The 16,770-nt window shown below is 36.6% G+C and overlaps 1 protein-coding gene across 1 annotated transcript in view; it reads right to left on the bottom strand.

Annotated features, from left to right (window-relative positions):
• LNX1 (ligand of numb-protein X 1) overlaps positions 1–13,293 on the bottom strand; it is a 327,123-nt gene extending 313,830 nt beyond the window's left edge. The window contains exon 1 of the mRNA XM_053703967.1: positions 13,203–13,293. The gene's annotated coding sequence lies outside the window, so the exon portion shown is untranslated. The remainder of the gene's footprint in view (positions 1–13,202) is intronic.
• Between the last annotated feature and the right edge of the window lie 3,477 nt (positions 13,294–16,770).

Genomic DNA, 16,770 nt, shown 5'->3' with positions numbered 1-16,770 from the left:
ATCTTTAAATGTGCTACCTAGGTAACAGTATTCCCGGTTTTAAATAAATATTAGGAGTCTATTATTACACTTTCTAAATATGGGAAATAGGCTGCTCTACCTGATGGACAAGAATTTGTCTCCATCTCTCTGGCAGTCTCAACATGTCCTACAAAACAAAAAACTTAAGAGGCAGTCAGTGATTAGAGACACAGACTGTGTTACAAACAGCTGCCTCAAATACAATAAAAGTAAAATGAAGGGTTTAAAATTCACTTTTAAAAGGGGGGAAAAAAAAAATGTATAAAACTTTGTAATTGGTTTAAAATGAAGTTTCTGAATGTGTAGACTTTAAAAGTCCAGTTCTAGGAACGGAAATTAAAAAAGGTAAACCTCACCAATCAAAGTATAAAAATAAATCACTTGACGTCCCTCGCTCCTCTCTTAGTGGTGGCTACTTCAGTGAGTGCCCAGAGAAATAGACAGGAGGTGACTGGAGGGGTAGCATGGACTAAGGGTAATATCTCAGTAAGTCTATGCGCCGTATTTAAAATCAAGTGTATGGGAAATCTGAATAAAATACAGGTATGCAACATTAAAATTTGGATTTATCATCTTGATCCGGAGTATCTGCACCCTCTTTCTAGCGAGAGGATAGCTATCTGGGCAGCTAATAAGAGTCCAGAGTGCTGTTGTGGTACTTCTCAAGTGCCTTTCTTCTAGTAAGTACAACTTGTATGTGTGTGTGAAGAGTTAACATCACTGATGTTGCACTATTGTGGCGCCTTCTTCTTTCTTCTACCACTTCACAATATTAAAAATGGCAAGGTGCAGCATAAATAACAGGAGTATGTTGTCACATGTGTAACACTTCACCAAGTGATTAGTACAGATGCACAAATAGTTTTTTCAGCATTTGTTTCCATAAATGGTCACTGTCTGAGGCTATTATTATTATTATTATTTATTTGTATAGCGCCGCCAAATTCCGTAGCGCTGGGTACAGTGATTCACTTGTGAGCAGGATTTCTTACAGTAAATGTGTAACACACAAAAAGCCCTTTTCTGTATTCACTAACAAATGTAAAAAAATACAGGAAATGGACTGTTGCAAGAATAAATCAGTAATTACACTACTAAAGTTCTCCAGGACTACCTCTCTTGTGGTGAGCTCTGTTTTAAGGAAAAAAGCCTAGACAGCAAAACACACAGAAAAAGTATTTACAGTATGTGTGTTTTATGGCGCTGTACAGCAGCATCTACATATAACTGATGCATAAAAGGTATCATTTCACATAGTTTTATAATAGATTTGTAATAAATCGGAGTAAAGGACAAATTACAAGGTATTAGGTATTTGTAATTTTTTTAAAACAAATATGCCAGCCTTTGCGTGTTTTTGTGTGAATGGCGCTGTTTCCTATTAGAGTGCTATACACCTTACAGTATGTGAATTATGATCACAATTTCTGGTGCACTTGTTTTTGAATGATCATCAATATACACGCATGATGTTGTAGCATACAAAGTCTGAATTTTAAAACAGTATTAAAGGGGCAGTAAAACACATGTGTTGCTTAAGAATAATATATCAACCAAGTCTTCATGTTTTTAAAACAAAGCTAAACTCCACCCACCATTTTCCTTATTTGGAGGAGCCAATCTGGTCTTTAGTTCACAGACAACAAGGCTAGCTACTGTCATAAAGTTAGTTATGCATTGCTTTGCAGTTATCTGATTAAAGCCAATTAGGTACATATATGTAGCAGAGTTAACCTTGTGAAGTCAGCAGGCGGCATCAACTTCTAAGAATTAGAAATTGCTCAATTTTTCAGAGCAAAATTACATAAAAAGTTGTCTCATTATAAATAACTAAACATTTTATATATTATTATTATTATTATCGGTTATTTGTAGAGCGCCAACAGATTCCGCAGCGCTAAATATGTACAAATCTTATGGTGTTTACTGCCCCTTTAAGTGAATGACTGACATACTGCTAGAAGCTGTTGGTTAATAAGCACTGCATCTGACTGCAGGTTCTATTTATTTACATTTCATTCTGACTAATAATTTGACAGGTTCATGTATCCATTTAGAGCATCACAAAGAGTCTGGTTCCTGATATTTTTGTTGAAAATACTATACAATTTACATATAATATAATCCTTAAAAGGACCACTCAATGCAGTACAATTGTATATTTAACAAGTACATAATAAAAAGACAATGCAATAACACTCTGAATTTCAAATAAGCAGTAGATTTTTTTCTGGCAAATGTATTTTTTCTCCCATTTTTCGGCCCCCTGTATCACGTGACAGACATCAGCCAATCACAGACTAGTATACGTATACCCTGTAAACTTGTGCACATGCTCAGTAGGAGCTTGTTCACAGAAAATGTCAATATAAAAAGATTTGAAAATGGAAGTAAATTGGAAAGTGTCTTAAAACTGCATGCTCTATCTGAATCATAAAAGTTTATTTTGACTTGAGTGTCCCTTTAAATTGAAAATAATAATAAAAAAAATTATTTCAACGCAGCATGGGCCAGATAACAAGTTGAGCGCAATTGATAGTGTTTTGGTGCATTATTTTCCCTTGTACTTGTGTAAACAATAATGCATAATCAGGTGTTAAAAGTTGTTGGGCAAAATGTTTAAAAGGGATAGTAAACACCAAATATGTTATTGTTTAACCCTTTCCCGCCATTATATTCCGTCACAACGGCGCTGGGCTTTAAAGCCATTATGACGGAATACAACGTCATAGCCAACGGCTGTCCTGAAGCCTACTGCGCTTGCAGGATTTGATCGCGGTCTGGAGGGCGTTCCTAGCGTCATAGGGACGCCCCCCAGACCTGATCCCATAATTGAAATCTCGCGATCGTTTGCGCGATCGCGTGATTTCAATTTGTCTACATCGGAACAGTTGTTCCGATGTAGACACTTTAACCCAGTCACGAAAGGGTTAAAAAGATAGATAATCCCTTGATTTACCATTCCCCAGTCTTGCATAACCAACACTGTTATAGAAATATACTAGTTACCTATGTAATTACCTTGTATCTAAGCTTCGGCAGACTGCCTCCTTATCTCAGATCTTTTGACAGACTTGCATTTCAAGCAATTAGTGCTGACTCATAAATAACTTCAGATGCATGAGCACAATGTTATTTAAATGAAACACATGAACTAACACCCTCTAGCTGTGAAAAACTGTCAAATGCATTCAGATAAGAGGTGGCCTTCAAGGGCTTAGAAATTGGCATATGAGCCTACCTAGGTATAGCTTTCAACTAAGAATACCAAGAGAACAAAAAATATTTGATGAAAGTAAATTAGAAAGTTGTTTAAAATGACATGCCCTATCTGAATCATAAAAATTTAATTTCGACTTTACTATCCCTTTAACCAAACTATTTTAATGCACCCTATACTTATATATCATAGTATTCTTTTAAAGAGAAGTGATAGTAGGACACTCATTACACTCGTATTACTAGATGTCAGGTGTTGAGCGTCCATGCAATACGAAATGCATCGCTTTTATCACTTGCGATTGCGCGTTCAAAAACATGAAAGACGAATAGCAAAGAGCTTAACAATAAATTCCACTACTTGAGCACAATTTTTGCTCTCCGTCGGTTTTGTACTTGGCAATTATCCAACATAAATGTTTATTTTCGGAACTCATAGAAATCTCTTATCAAGGGGAAAGAACACACCTGCAATCCGACAGGAATTAATAAAATATTAACCATGGACTTAGGAAAAATGCTTGTACTTTTGCAACTGTAGGGATACATCATTATTGATCATATTTATTTAAAAAGAAAAAGAGAAACCAATTCTGCTCAGGAATACTAGAAACAAAAATATAGGTCTATAAGGATATTTAAATTGTAATATAATATTCTATAAAAATAAAATAATAATAAAAGCAGCACAGTTTACTAACAGCTCTCACAAGCCTCTCCATCTTTACCAGTTCCTTTCTTATTCAATGTAGTTTATTCTCTAAAGCTCACTTATCTCTCTGTTCATTAGTGAATCAGTGGCCTAGAATAATGTTGGTGTAAAGCTAGAGGGACTGAAGATGCTGGAAGAGGCTTTCAGCTAATTTTGCCCACTGTTTATTTGTTGGGAAAGCACAGAAAATAAGGAATATAATAACAGATCTGCATTCCATTGTGCAAATCATTTTTTTCTTATGCATCATATTAGTTTTTGCGTTGCTGAAGCAGGTCTTATGCACTGTAGAACCAGCTGGATGAGGCCAGTCACTGCTATGCCAAAGGTGACTTCATACAGATTGTCTGAGTGTTATTTGATGTGTAAATAGGGAAACAATTATAGAAGTTCTCCATAATCCAAGGTTTTTTAAAGGGACACTAAAAACCTCTGCTTTGTGTAAAATAAATATATGGTTGCCTGATGCTCCAAAGAAGATCTAAAATGCAAATTCTAGCATGAAACCTAATTTCTTTTGGCATGGTTCAGATACAGCAGTATTTTCAAACAACTTTCCAATGTACATCTATTATCAATTTTGCTTCGTTGTCTTGAAATTCTGTACTACTAGTTAAGCTAGTTGAACACATTGGTAAGCCAATGACAAGATACATATATATGCAGCCACCAATCAGCAGCTAGCTCCCAGATCCTGAGCCTACCTTGGTCTGATTTTCAATAGCGGATACCAAGAGAATTAAGCAAATTAGATAACAAGGAAATTGGAAATGTGTTTAAAATGGTATGCTTTAGCTGAATCATGATGGAAAACTTGTGGGTTTCATATCCATTTAAGTATTTTGTAAAATGCTACAAATTGCCTAAACAAGCTATAATTAAACCATATCTAAAGAAATAGCTCAGAACTATAGACACACTCGTTTATAGCTAGCCCCAAGTAGCCTAAGTTAAGGGAGATAACATCAATATACTACCCAAGGTTTAAGAGGTTTTGCAAACTGCTGTAGCAGAGAACCTCCTTTCATACAGACTCAGATATACACCGCCCCCCTATGAAAACAGTAAAAAAAAAAAAAGTACCTCTAATGGGGACAAGACTCTCTCAGGCTGCCCCTCCTCAGTTTTCAGTAGACATGTGCACCCATGGACTTTGTTAGCAAACAAATGTCCTAAATAGACACTGCCCGTGGCGTTTGGCTGTTTTCAGAGCCAGATTTCTACTTGTGAAAGTACAACACACAAAGATCTGGATTTGCCTAGTTTTCAGCCTATGTGAGGCATACTGCCCACTCCATAGACAGTACACTGTGGGGGCATCTTCACTAATAGTCAGCCACTTCTAGAGTTTAAATAAAATGTTTTCAGAGGGACTATACAATTATACCACAGTATGAAGAGAGGCTCCATGATACATAGAATAAGGTTTTACCCTGAAAGGATTAATGTTTATTGACACTTTAATAAAGCAACCATTTTAAATGTTTTTAATATATTTGTCTTGTTTGAAGTTTTTGTTTTGTTTTTACAAATCAGTTCTTAATTGTCCATATATACTATTCATATATATAAAAATGTGATGTAAATGGCCCTTTGATTGAAAGAAGTAACTAGGCTTCTACTGGTAACCTGAGCCAACTTGTGACATTTGCACTGCTATCTAAAACTGTCAGACTGTATTACAACTAAGGCCCTGTTTCAGTTTGCTACTACTTGCATATTGATGATATTACTGTTGTACCTTTAAAGGGATACTCATGTGAAATTCAAACTTTCATGATCAGATAAAGAGAATGCAGTTGTAAACAAAATTCAAAATTAACCAAATGTGCACAGACTTTTTATATTTATACTTTTTGAGTCATCACCCCTTGTATACCTCAGTCTCAGTCTTATCTCTGTAATATTTTGTTGATGTTTTTTCTTTTTTGTTGTTTCTGCATGATTGACTCTTAGCTTAAATGTCCATAAATGTACCCTCCCACTCCTTTAACACACTTTTGCTGGCCCACCATTAACCTAATATATCTCTCTCCTTCAGCTTGATTTCAAACACATCCTCTCCCAGAACTCAGAGAAAATACACAGACTTTTACACTCAGCTGCTTCAACTGCCCTCTAACTTACAACAGGTAGCCTTCTGGAAAACAGCTTCCCTCCCACCCCAAGCTCATTTCCTCATTTATAGATAGTCTCCCACACAACTTTCACTCTCCTGAAATGACAAGTGCAAACACTGATCAGCACATCCTTTCATTCCCTTAACCCTATAGAATACACAGTACTTTTGTAATATTATGTTTCATATACCTTTTGTTCCCTTATGCAATTGTTACAGTAATTCTGTGTCTTATGTTTTTAACTGGTTCCCAATTCTGTAAAAATGCTCAATATATTCATATTCCTTTTTGCTACCCTCTGTCTCTATAACAAACTACACTATTCAATTACTCCTTCTCCCTCTCCACCTGCACTGTTCATTAGCCCATCTCTCTTAAACTCGCCTTACTTTTGTACTCATGAACTTTACCTATTCCTAAACACTCTCTCTCCCCCCTGCAGCTCATCTCAAAAGCAGTCTCACTACTGCAAATCTGTATCTCATCTCGTGTCACTCTCCCTCTTGCTTCTACTTACTGCTGGTGACATCTCCCCTAATCCTGGTCCTCAACCACTGACAAGCCATGCACATCCATGTGTACCATCCCATAGACTCAGAAAGCAAGACTCTGCACACCTTGCTCACATTCCTCTTGCATCTGGGGCCACTGCCCCTTTCACTTGTGCACTCTGGAACTGTTGCTCTGTTTGCAACAAGCTCGCTTCTATGCATGACCTCTTCATCTCCCGCTCCCTCAACCTTCTGGCCCTAGCAGAAACCTGGCTCTCTACCCTAGACACAGCATCTACTGCTGCTCTGTCACATGGGGGTCTCCACTTCAGCCACACTCCTAGGTCTGGTAATAGACAAGGAGGTGGTGTGGGTGTTTTACTTTCCTCTCGTTGCACCTTTCAACAAATGCATCCTACCTCTTCCCTCACTTTTCCCTCATTCGAAACCCACATGATTCGCTTGTTCTCCCCTCTCTCTGTACGTGTTGCAGTCATGTACCGACCCTCTGGCTCCTCGACTCAATTTCTAGATCACTTGGCTGCCTGGCTACCCTTTTTCCTTTCCTCAGACACTGCTGCCCTCATTCTTGGCGACTTCAACATCCCCCTTAACAATCCCACTGCCTCATCTGCAACTCACTTCCTCTTTCGGTCTGTCACAATGGACTGATTCTCCCACTCACAAGGACGGTCACTCTCTTGACCTGATCTTTAGCTGTCGATGCACTCTCTCAAACTTCTCAAACTCCCCTTTTCCTCTTTCTGACCACCATCTCCTTACTTGCAACATATCATCCCTTCCTACAACTCTCCCTCCTTCTACTCCTCACACCAAACTTCACAGAAGCATTATGTCTTTAGATCAGCAACAACTTGCTAATTCCCTTAAACCGCTCCTCTCATCCTTCTCCTCCTTTTCCTGCCCTGAACAATCTATCTGCCACTATAATTCCACCCTTATATTCGTCCTTGACAATCTCGCCCCTCTTACCATTGCTCAGAAATCACACACTCATCCCCAGCCCTGGCATACTCCTCTGACACGGTACCTACGCAGATGTTCCCGTACTGCTGAACGGCATTGGAGGAAATCACGGAGTTCAGCTGATTTTCTTCATTACAAATTCATCTTGAACTCCTACTATTCTGCCCTTAATCTCCACAAGCAACACTACTTCTCTACTCTTATCTCTAATCTTTCTTCAAACCCAAAACGTCTGTTCTCCACTTTCAATACTCTCCTCTGCCCTCCCCCACTTCCTAATACAACTTTTCTGTCAGCTCAAGACTTTGCCAGTCACTTAATTAACAAAATTGACTCCATCAGACATGAAATCAGCTCTCAACATAATTCCATTCTCCCCCCCCCCCCTCAAATGCTCTCACTCAACCACAACCCTCATAACCTGAAACTTAGTTAATTCTCCCCTGTTACTGAGGAAGAAGTTTCGGCACTTATATTGCGCTCTCACCTCACTACCTGTCCCCTTGACCCTATTCCCTCACAGCTACTCCCCTCCCTCTCCGCTACCCTTACCCCTATACTAACACACATTTTTAACCTCTCCCTCAGCACTGGTACATTTCCTTCATCGATGAAACATGCACTGGTCACACCTATCCTCAAAAAACCTTCCCTTGATCCCACCTCCCCATCCAGCTACCGCCCTATTTCCCTCCTCCCTCTTGCTTCAAAGCTTCTCGAAAAACTAGTATTTGCACACCTATCCCATTTCCTTACGTTAAACTCCCTTCTTGACCCACTGCAATCTGGATTTCGTCTCTATCACTCCACAGAGACAGCTATTGTTAAAGTCACCAATGACCTACTTACAGCAAAATCAAAAGGCCACTTCTCTCTGCTTATCCTCCTTAATCTGTCCGCAGCCTTTGACACTGTCGACCACCCTCTTTTGCTCCAAACCCTCCAATCCTTCGGCATCTGTGACACAGCCCTTTCGTGGCTCTCTTCCTACCTATCAAACCGTACCTTCAGTGTAGCCTTCTCTGGGGCCTCCTCTGCCCCGTCACCACTTTCTGTCGGAGTACCACAAGGCTCTGTCCTCGGTCCCTTTCTCTTCTCAATCTATACATCATCACTAGGTTCCCTAATTAATTGCCACGGTTTCCAATATCATTTGTATGCCGATGACACCCAAATCTACTTCTCTGCACCAGACCTATCTCCTTCCTTGCTAACCCGTGTCACTAACTGTCTTTCCCACATCTCTTCCTGGATGTCCTCTCACTACCTCAAGCTAAATCTCTCAACAAAACTGAGCTCCTCATTTTCCCCCCTTCTTCCAAAATCTCCACCCCCAATATCTCTATAACTGTCGACAACTCCATCATTACCCTTACCCCACATGCCCGATGTCTCAGGGTCACATTTGACTCAGATCTTTCCTTCACTCCTCACATTCAGTCCTTGGCTAAAGCCTGCCGCTTCCACCTTAAAAACATCTCCAAAATTAGACACTTCCTTACACAAGACACAACTAAGATTTTAATCCACTCTCTCATTCTTTCCCGCCTTGATTACTGTAACTCTGTCCTCTCTGGTCTCCCCACCTGCCGCCTAGCTCCCTTACAATCCATAATGAATGCCTCTGCCAGACTCATCTTCCTTACACGTCGCTCTTCATCTGCTCATGACATCCTACTCTCCTCCTCTCTGGTTACCTCATCGCACTCCCGTTTACAGGACTTCTCCAGATTGGCTCCCATCTTGTGGAACTCTCTGCCTCGCCCCACAAGACTCTCCCCTAGTTTTAACAGCTTGAAGCGCTCCCTAAAGACTCTACTGTTCAGGGATGCATACAACCTACGCTAACCTTACTTTATACCAGTTCCACTCCTCCATTGCTATCCCCTGAACCCCCTTAAGTCCAGCTGTTTGTAGATCACCTTAAGAGCCAATTACAACAGTGCAACTCTTGGCAGGACCCTCTACCTATCTGATCCCTTTAATTTTTTTTGTTTTACTACCCTCTGTTTACAGCGCTGTGGAATCTGTTGGCGCTCTACAAATAACCGATAATAATAATAATAATAAATCAGCTCCTACTGAGCATGTGCAAGAATTCATAGAAAATATGTTTATGTATTTGTGATTGGCTGATGGCTGTCACATGATACAGGAGTTGGTGGAAATAGATATAGCTTTGAAATTTGTCACAAAAAAAATCTACTACTCTTTTGAAGTTCAGATTAAGTGTCATATATGTTTGTTGATAATGTACATCTACTGTATTTACTGGTCCTTTAATCTTTTTAATATGCTTTAGGTGGTGCACAAAGCACAGCATTGATTATTTCACCTCATAGTTAATTGCGGCAGACAGTACTTTATTAAAGAATTATTACTTTTCTTTTGTTTTAATGCATTTATTTTATAATGTATTACATTTTTTAACAAAAAGCAGCAGCCAAGCCAGAATTTTGAAAGGAGTGGTATACACTAGTTTGTTAGATATGAGAATTTCCACTGAACAAATGTCAAGCAATGGGTATTTTTTTTTTTTTTAAATAATGCATTTAAATTATTTAAATACTATAGGATAAAAAAAAAAATCTCTGCAATAAAAGAAACATTTTGTTTCATAATTGCCTAACTTATTGTGACATGGGGCTATTCAATATAGCTTATATTTTAAAACATACACATTTAAATTCTGATTACTATCTGCACTGCTAATAATAGTAAAATTATTTCTATAAGAAGAAAATAAATATATATGAAAATAGACACAAACCTGCATTTAGTATTAGGCAAAGGTAAACTGCCTATTTTAATATGCTAAGCATAGGCGTGCAATCATAATTTACTGCATGTGCACTGAGATTGTAATTTGAATCCTCAAAAACATCATTTGGAAAATCATTTAGAGAGTTAAATACAACATTTATATATTCTGTTTTACAAAAAAAATATGTTGCTGATAAAAAAAAACTACTTTACATGTAGTGAGGTTTCCCCCTAAGATATTATTATTATCAGTTATTCGTAGAGTGCCAACAAATTCCGCATCGCTAGATAGACACTACAGGTTGCCTAAGCAACAGCTGCCTATGGGTGCAAGAGTTGGAAGCCCAGCCCTGATACTTACTTAGTGTGTCACACAAAAACATGTGAGACCAGTTTGTTTCATTAAACTGAAGTGTAAGATAATCAGCTGACATGTTGTGGCAGCATTTTTAAGCTTGCTGTGACATGTTATGACTACATATTAACTGCATTACCATATAATATGCAGGAACATGTATAGTGTATTGCCATCAATTCAGTTTCGATTGCTTCATGTTATTTGGGTTTTGTTTACGTATTTTCCTTTACATCCATTAAAGATAATGAATTATTTTGCTTCCACTCATTTATTAAACCCTGCCAGGGATGACTGTGACACATTTGCTAATGGAATAAATGTGTGTGTGTGTGTTTTTTTTAAAACATAAAGAATACCTTTATTAAGGCATTATCCTCGAGCCAAAATCTTCTTCAGAGAAGTCTTAAAATTCAAACACATTCTACTTAAATAACATAACTTGAATGGTTTAACTAATATTTTTATTGGGATTTTGTGGTGTTCTCCTTTCACAGACTCAGATTCTTAGATGGACTAAACTTGATAAGAAAAAAAAAATCTATTTAACGCTACCTTTTTTACCCAGCTTTATCACAAAAACAGGGACACATTAAAAGGACACTGAACCCATTTTTTTTTCTTTTATAAGTCAGACAGAGCATGCAATTTTAAGCAACTTTCTAATTTACTCCTATTGAAAAAAGGCATCTAAGCTTTTTTTTTATTCAGACCCTGGATAGCACTTTTTTATTGGTGGATAAATCTATCTATCTACCAATCAGCAAGAACAACCCAGGTTGTTCACCAAAAATGGGCCGGCATCTAAACTTACATTCTTGCATTTCAAATAAAGATACCAAGAGAATGAAGAACATTTGATAATAGGAGTAAATTAGAAAGTTACTTAAAATGTCATGCTCTATCTGAATCACAAAATAAAAAAATTGGGTTCAGTGTCCCTTAATTGACTTGCTTTATTTAAATCTACAATGTCATCTCTTATAAATATTGTAACGTATTTCCTGGACATACACAGTTGCTCAAGAAACAGTGCTAAGTCATTGACATATCCTTTAAAATAAAAAATACCTTTAAAATAAGTTGTAAAAAGTAATTGTTAGTCTTATTTACTCTCACTTGTGGTAACAGAGTAAGTGGGGTAAAGGTGAAAACATAACTATTAAATGCAAAAAAATATCAAATTTAGGTTTAAAGTGAATTCAATGCAATCTCATAAAATTGAAATAAATAGGTAATATTTGGGTTTGAAAATGACATTTCTTATACAGTGTACTAAGGCGAGAATTTTCTTCATTACATCTATTATATCATAAAGCGGATGGCATAATGTGTACAAGATCTTTACCATATGAATAAAACTTTTAAAGGGGCTGTAAGCATCTTGAGTTAATATAAATTAGCTAACCCTGCTACCTATATTTCCATAATTGGCTTAAACAGATAAAAAAAATGGTAAACAGTACATTTTATATAAACAATATGGTTAGCCTTGTTGTCTATAGACTAAAGCCCTAATTGGCTCCTTCAAAAGGCAAGTGGTGAGTGGAGTTTGGCTATTGAAAAACAATTGCAGCAAACAAGAATTTGGTTTTAAAAATGTTTAGATTTGGCTGATGTTATTCTATAGCAACACAACACAAATGTTTAATTACAAGCTGTTTACTGTCTCTTTAAATTGAAATGCGGGGGGAAATATAAAAGGATTCATCTATAGTGATACAAACAACTTACTTATGGTGCTCATGGGACAATTAATTAATGCCATTTAGACAACAGTGTCTATTGATTGCAGTAATGGATACTGCTCCTTGTGTAGTGACGTACTTATTGAGAGCATCATCATTTGTGCACTACAATAACCTTTATCTAGCAGTGTGATTTGTATTGTTATTTGTAGTCAGTTTGCATAGTAAGTGTTTTTAGCAGCACTTTCTAATTTTCGTAAATCAGAGTCTTAATATACATATATCATGTTTACTGGAGTCAGTCTTCTTTACTAGACTATATTCATTTTTAAGAGATTCAGTCAGGAAATGGAGTGCTTTTAAAATGTCAAAACATCAGTCAGCTACGTGAAGCAGATAACCTAAAGCGATGGAATCTCTCCAGACCCTGTTAACACACACACACACACACAATTTCTTTTTGAGGGTAAGGGTCCCAGGAAAAATAAAATGCCCTGACAATACTAATGTATTATATATATATATATATATATAAAACTAATCTGTTATCAGTGTAACTCATATATCAGCTGAAATATATTCCCCACTGGGAGCTATAACTAATATCTTTGTACAACTCGTGTGTTATTTCTACTTCTAACATAACATGGAAAAAGAATCCATTGCTTTAATACATATATAAATTGTTGTATTGTATTATTTGGCTATGTGACTATTTACTTTCTCACAAATCCTAAAACATTCAATGACATTTTATAAATATCCTGTTAACACTTTAGACTCACCTTCACACTAATTAGAGGTCAGTAAAACAGAATCAGAAGCAAAACATATCTATCCCCTCACCTTTATTCCTAAGGCCTGCTTGGTGAAATTATCATATCCATTGCTCTGTATGGAACTGGCAGGTAAATAGACGTAAAATCCAGTAACAAGGTACAGGCACTTTGTAACTCTTCCTGTATTGCAATTGATTATTCAACTCAAGGTGTGACATCATACAGCCACGCCCCCTCACTGTGGGCAGGTAAGCCTAGCTGTACACACTATATTCATTACGGATCACATTAGACACACACAGGGCTCACCTTTTGCTTTGTATTAGACATAAACTGAAAACGTGGCTCATTTGAATCAGATACTTGTTGCTCTTTCACATAAGAATAATAAAATGCTTGCTTACTATTAGTAAGGAAATTATTTAAGTGCATAAATTGCAGCAAAGTTAGAAAAATATAAGTTAATTTTATAATACTCTGTTTACTGACTACGTTTCTAGTACTGGTAGAGAGCTGTTAACTTTTGTTTTAATGTTCACAAGAAATTAATCACTGCATTGCAAAATATCTGCATAAATGTTTCTAAATCATTTAAAACTATCATCTTGATAGAAAAATTTGCATTGTTTTACATTCCGGGAACATACCCACTGAAAAGCCTCTTGAGTGTTTGGGGCCTATCTGGGAAGAGTGCAAAAGCTAAAATGTTTAGAGTATTTTTTTTATACAATGGATGAGTAAACATTTTTGACTATAGAGCCACAGTCAATCTCAAACATTAGCATTTTTCTACATGAACTGGAAATGCCTGGACAGGTATTAAAGCAGTTTGATTTTTGAAAAATATTATGTGTCACTGTTATGTGTGTGTAGTATTACTGAATTCTTACAATGTGTGCGTAGCATTGCTAAATTCTTACAATGTGTGCGTAATATTCTTACAATGTGTGCATAGTATCCTTACAATATGTGCATAGTATCCTTACAATATGTGCATAGTATTCTTACAATGTGTGCGTAGTATTCTTACAATATGTGCATAGTATTCTTACAATGTGTGCGTAGTATTCTTACAGTGTGTGCGTAGTATTCTTACAATGTGTCCGTAGTATTCTTACAATGTGTGCGTAGTATTCTTACAATATGTGCGTTGTATTCTTATAATGTGTGCGTAGTATTCTTACAGTGTGTGCGTAGTAGTCTTACAATATGTGCGTAGTATTCTTACAATATGTGCATAGTATTCTTATAATATGTGCGTAGTATTCTTATAATGTGTGCGTAGTATTCTTACAATATGTGCGTTTTATTCTTATAATGTGTGCATAGTATTCTTACAATATGTGTGTAGTACTCTTACAATGTGTGCGTAGTATTGCTAAATGCTTGTTAAAAGTACTTGTTAGAAATTGCCAATAAAGTAGGAGTAACTCTATTTACATTTTTAACTCAGTTTCTCTTGTAACTGCTGGCTTCATGAATACAGTGTTAGAGACCTTTATTAGTGAATACTGAGAGAGAGTAGCTAGTAGAAGCCAGCTGAACTCATCGGGGGAGACATTGACAAGAGGCATATTTCTACAGCCACCAATCAGCAGCTAGATCCCAGTAGTTCATTGCAGTTCCTAGCAGGGGCTGTCAATTATCCCGATGAGATCTTTCGACCGCTGCTTCTTAACTTACATTTCCGGTGAGCATCAAATGATGGGCCTTCTGAAGTAGCATCCGCTCCTTAATAAATGGAGCCCATTGACTGAACATTTTTCTAAATGTCTGCTTCTCTCAAATTCTTAGAAAGTTTGTGCTCCAGTGTGTTGTGGCAATGTAACAATATATTAAATTATCTTCTAGAAGTGTATTTATTTAAAAAAACTAAGGTGACGCCTCTCTATATATTAAATGAGGAATATTCTTTATGGCAACAGTGTTTGCAACAATGTTGTGTCAATGTTATACATATAGGGCTAGATTTATCATGGCCTAGAAAAAAATCTCCTTTGTATTCTCTACAACTCGCCCTTGGAGAGCGTTCATATGCACAGTCCTAAGTCTTTCCTAAATTCACTTGTACCTTTTGCTTTGCGGACCATGCATTATAATTACACTGCCACAGAATTCTGTAGCACTGTGTATGTGAGTAGCTGTGCACAATAAAACAATTTCACTGTTACAAATTAACTTTAAGGGGCCTTGTACTGTAAAACTGCCACCCCTTTAATGTGTTCCTGATTTTCTATTTTACCTGTTGGAGTGTATTACATGGTTTACACACTGTTTTTTTTTAACTTTATTTGAAATAGCTGCTTTGATGTGTGGAAACCCAACACCTATAATGAAATACTATAGTGTTGTCTAAATAAAAGCACATAAACAAGGAGCATCAGCAGAACCCCCCCCCCCCCCAAAAGTGGTTGGTGGTAGAGACAGATTGACCAGCGCATTTTAAAGGGTGTTCATGCAGCATCATTGAATACAATGAACTCATAAAAGGTAACAATCTCAGAACTTGAAGCTTTTCTGTCTTTAAAGGGATACTAAACCCAATTTTTTTCATGTTCAGATAGAGCATGCAATTTTAAGTAACTTTCTAATTTACTCCTATTAACAATTTTTCTTCATTCTCTTGCTATTCTCTTGCTATCTTGCTATCTTTATTTGGCAGAATGTAAGCTTACAAGCCAGCCCAGGTTCAGCTAAATGAAGCCACCAATCAGCAAGTGTTATCCAGGGTCTGAACCAAAAATGGTCCGGCTCCTTAGTAAATGTGAAAGTTGCTTAAAATTGCATGCTTTATCTCAATCACGAAAGAAAGAAAATTGTGTTTAGTGTCCCTTTAAAGTAACATAAAACCAATTTTTTTTTCATGATTCAGACAGAGCATGCATTTTTATACATCTTTCCAATTTACCTATATTATCAATTTAACTTAATTATCTTAGTATCCTTTACTGAGGGAACAGCAATACACTAGGAGCTAGCTGAACACACCAGTAAGCAAACAAAAAGAGGCATAGATGTGCAGCCACCAATCGGCTCTGGAGCCTACCTAGTTATGCTTTTCAACAAATGATACCAAGAGAACAAAGAAAATGTGATAAGTAAAATGGAAAGTTATTAAAAATTGTATGTTGTAACTGAAGCATGAAAGGAAAATGTTAGTTTGTATGTCCCTTTAAGCATGTGAAGCTAACTCTATTCAGACACAATCTATTAATCTATTTGAAAACTAAGATTTTTTTGTATCACTGTCATGGCATACAGACCTTACACAACATGATACAGCTAGTTAGTTATTATTATTGTTGGTTTTTTTTTCCATTTTATTTTGAGTTATTTATTAAGAGATTGTGTTTATTTATTACTAGTCTTTATGGTAGTGTGTTACAAAACAGAAGACATTACTTTATTCTTGTTGCAAATTATATTTTAAACATGAACACATATTTATGGTTTCATATTTTCACAGATATTCTTCTTTCACAGACATGTTAAAAAAGAGAAACATTGCATTATTTAAATTTAAATATTTGTGCCTTATTCCCCAAAAGATTCATCATACAACTTAGTCTCAAGTCAGTTATGTCTTCTATCAAGAAAAAATATTATAGAATAGTAATTCCTTCAAAATAATTTTG

Source organism: Bombina bombina, chromosome 2, assembly GCF_027579735.1.
Source record: "Bombina bombina isolate aBomBom1 chromosome 2, aBomBom1.pri, whole genome shotgun sequence".
NCBI lineage: Eukaryota > Metazoa > Chordata > Amphibia > Anura > Bombinatoridae > Bombina > Bombina bombina.
This window is presented reverse-complemented; position numbering and strand designations above follow the sequence as displayed.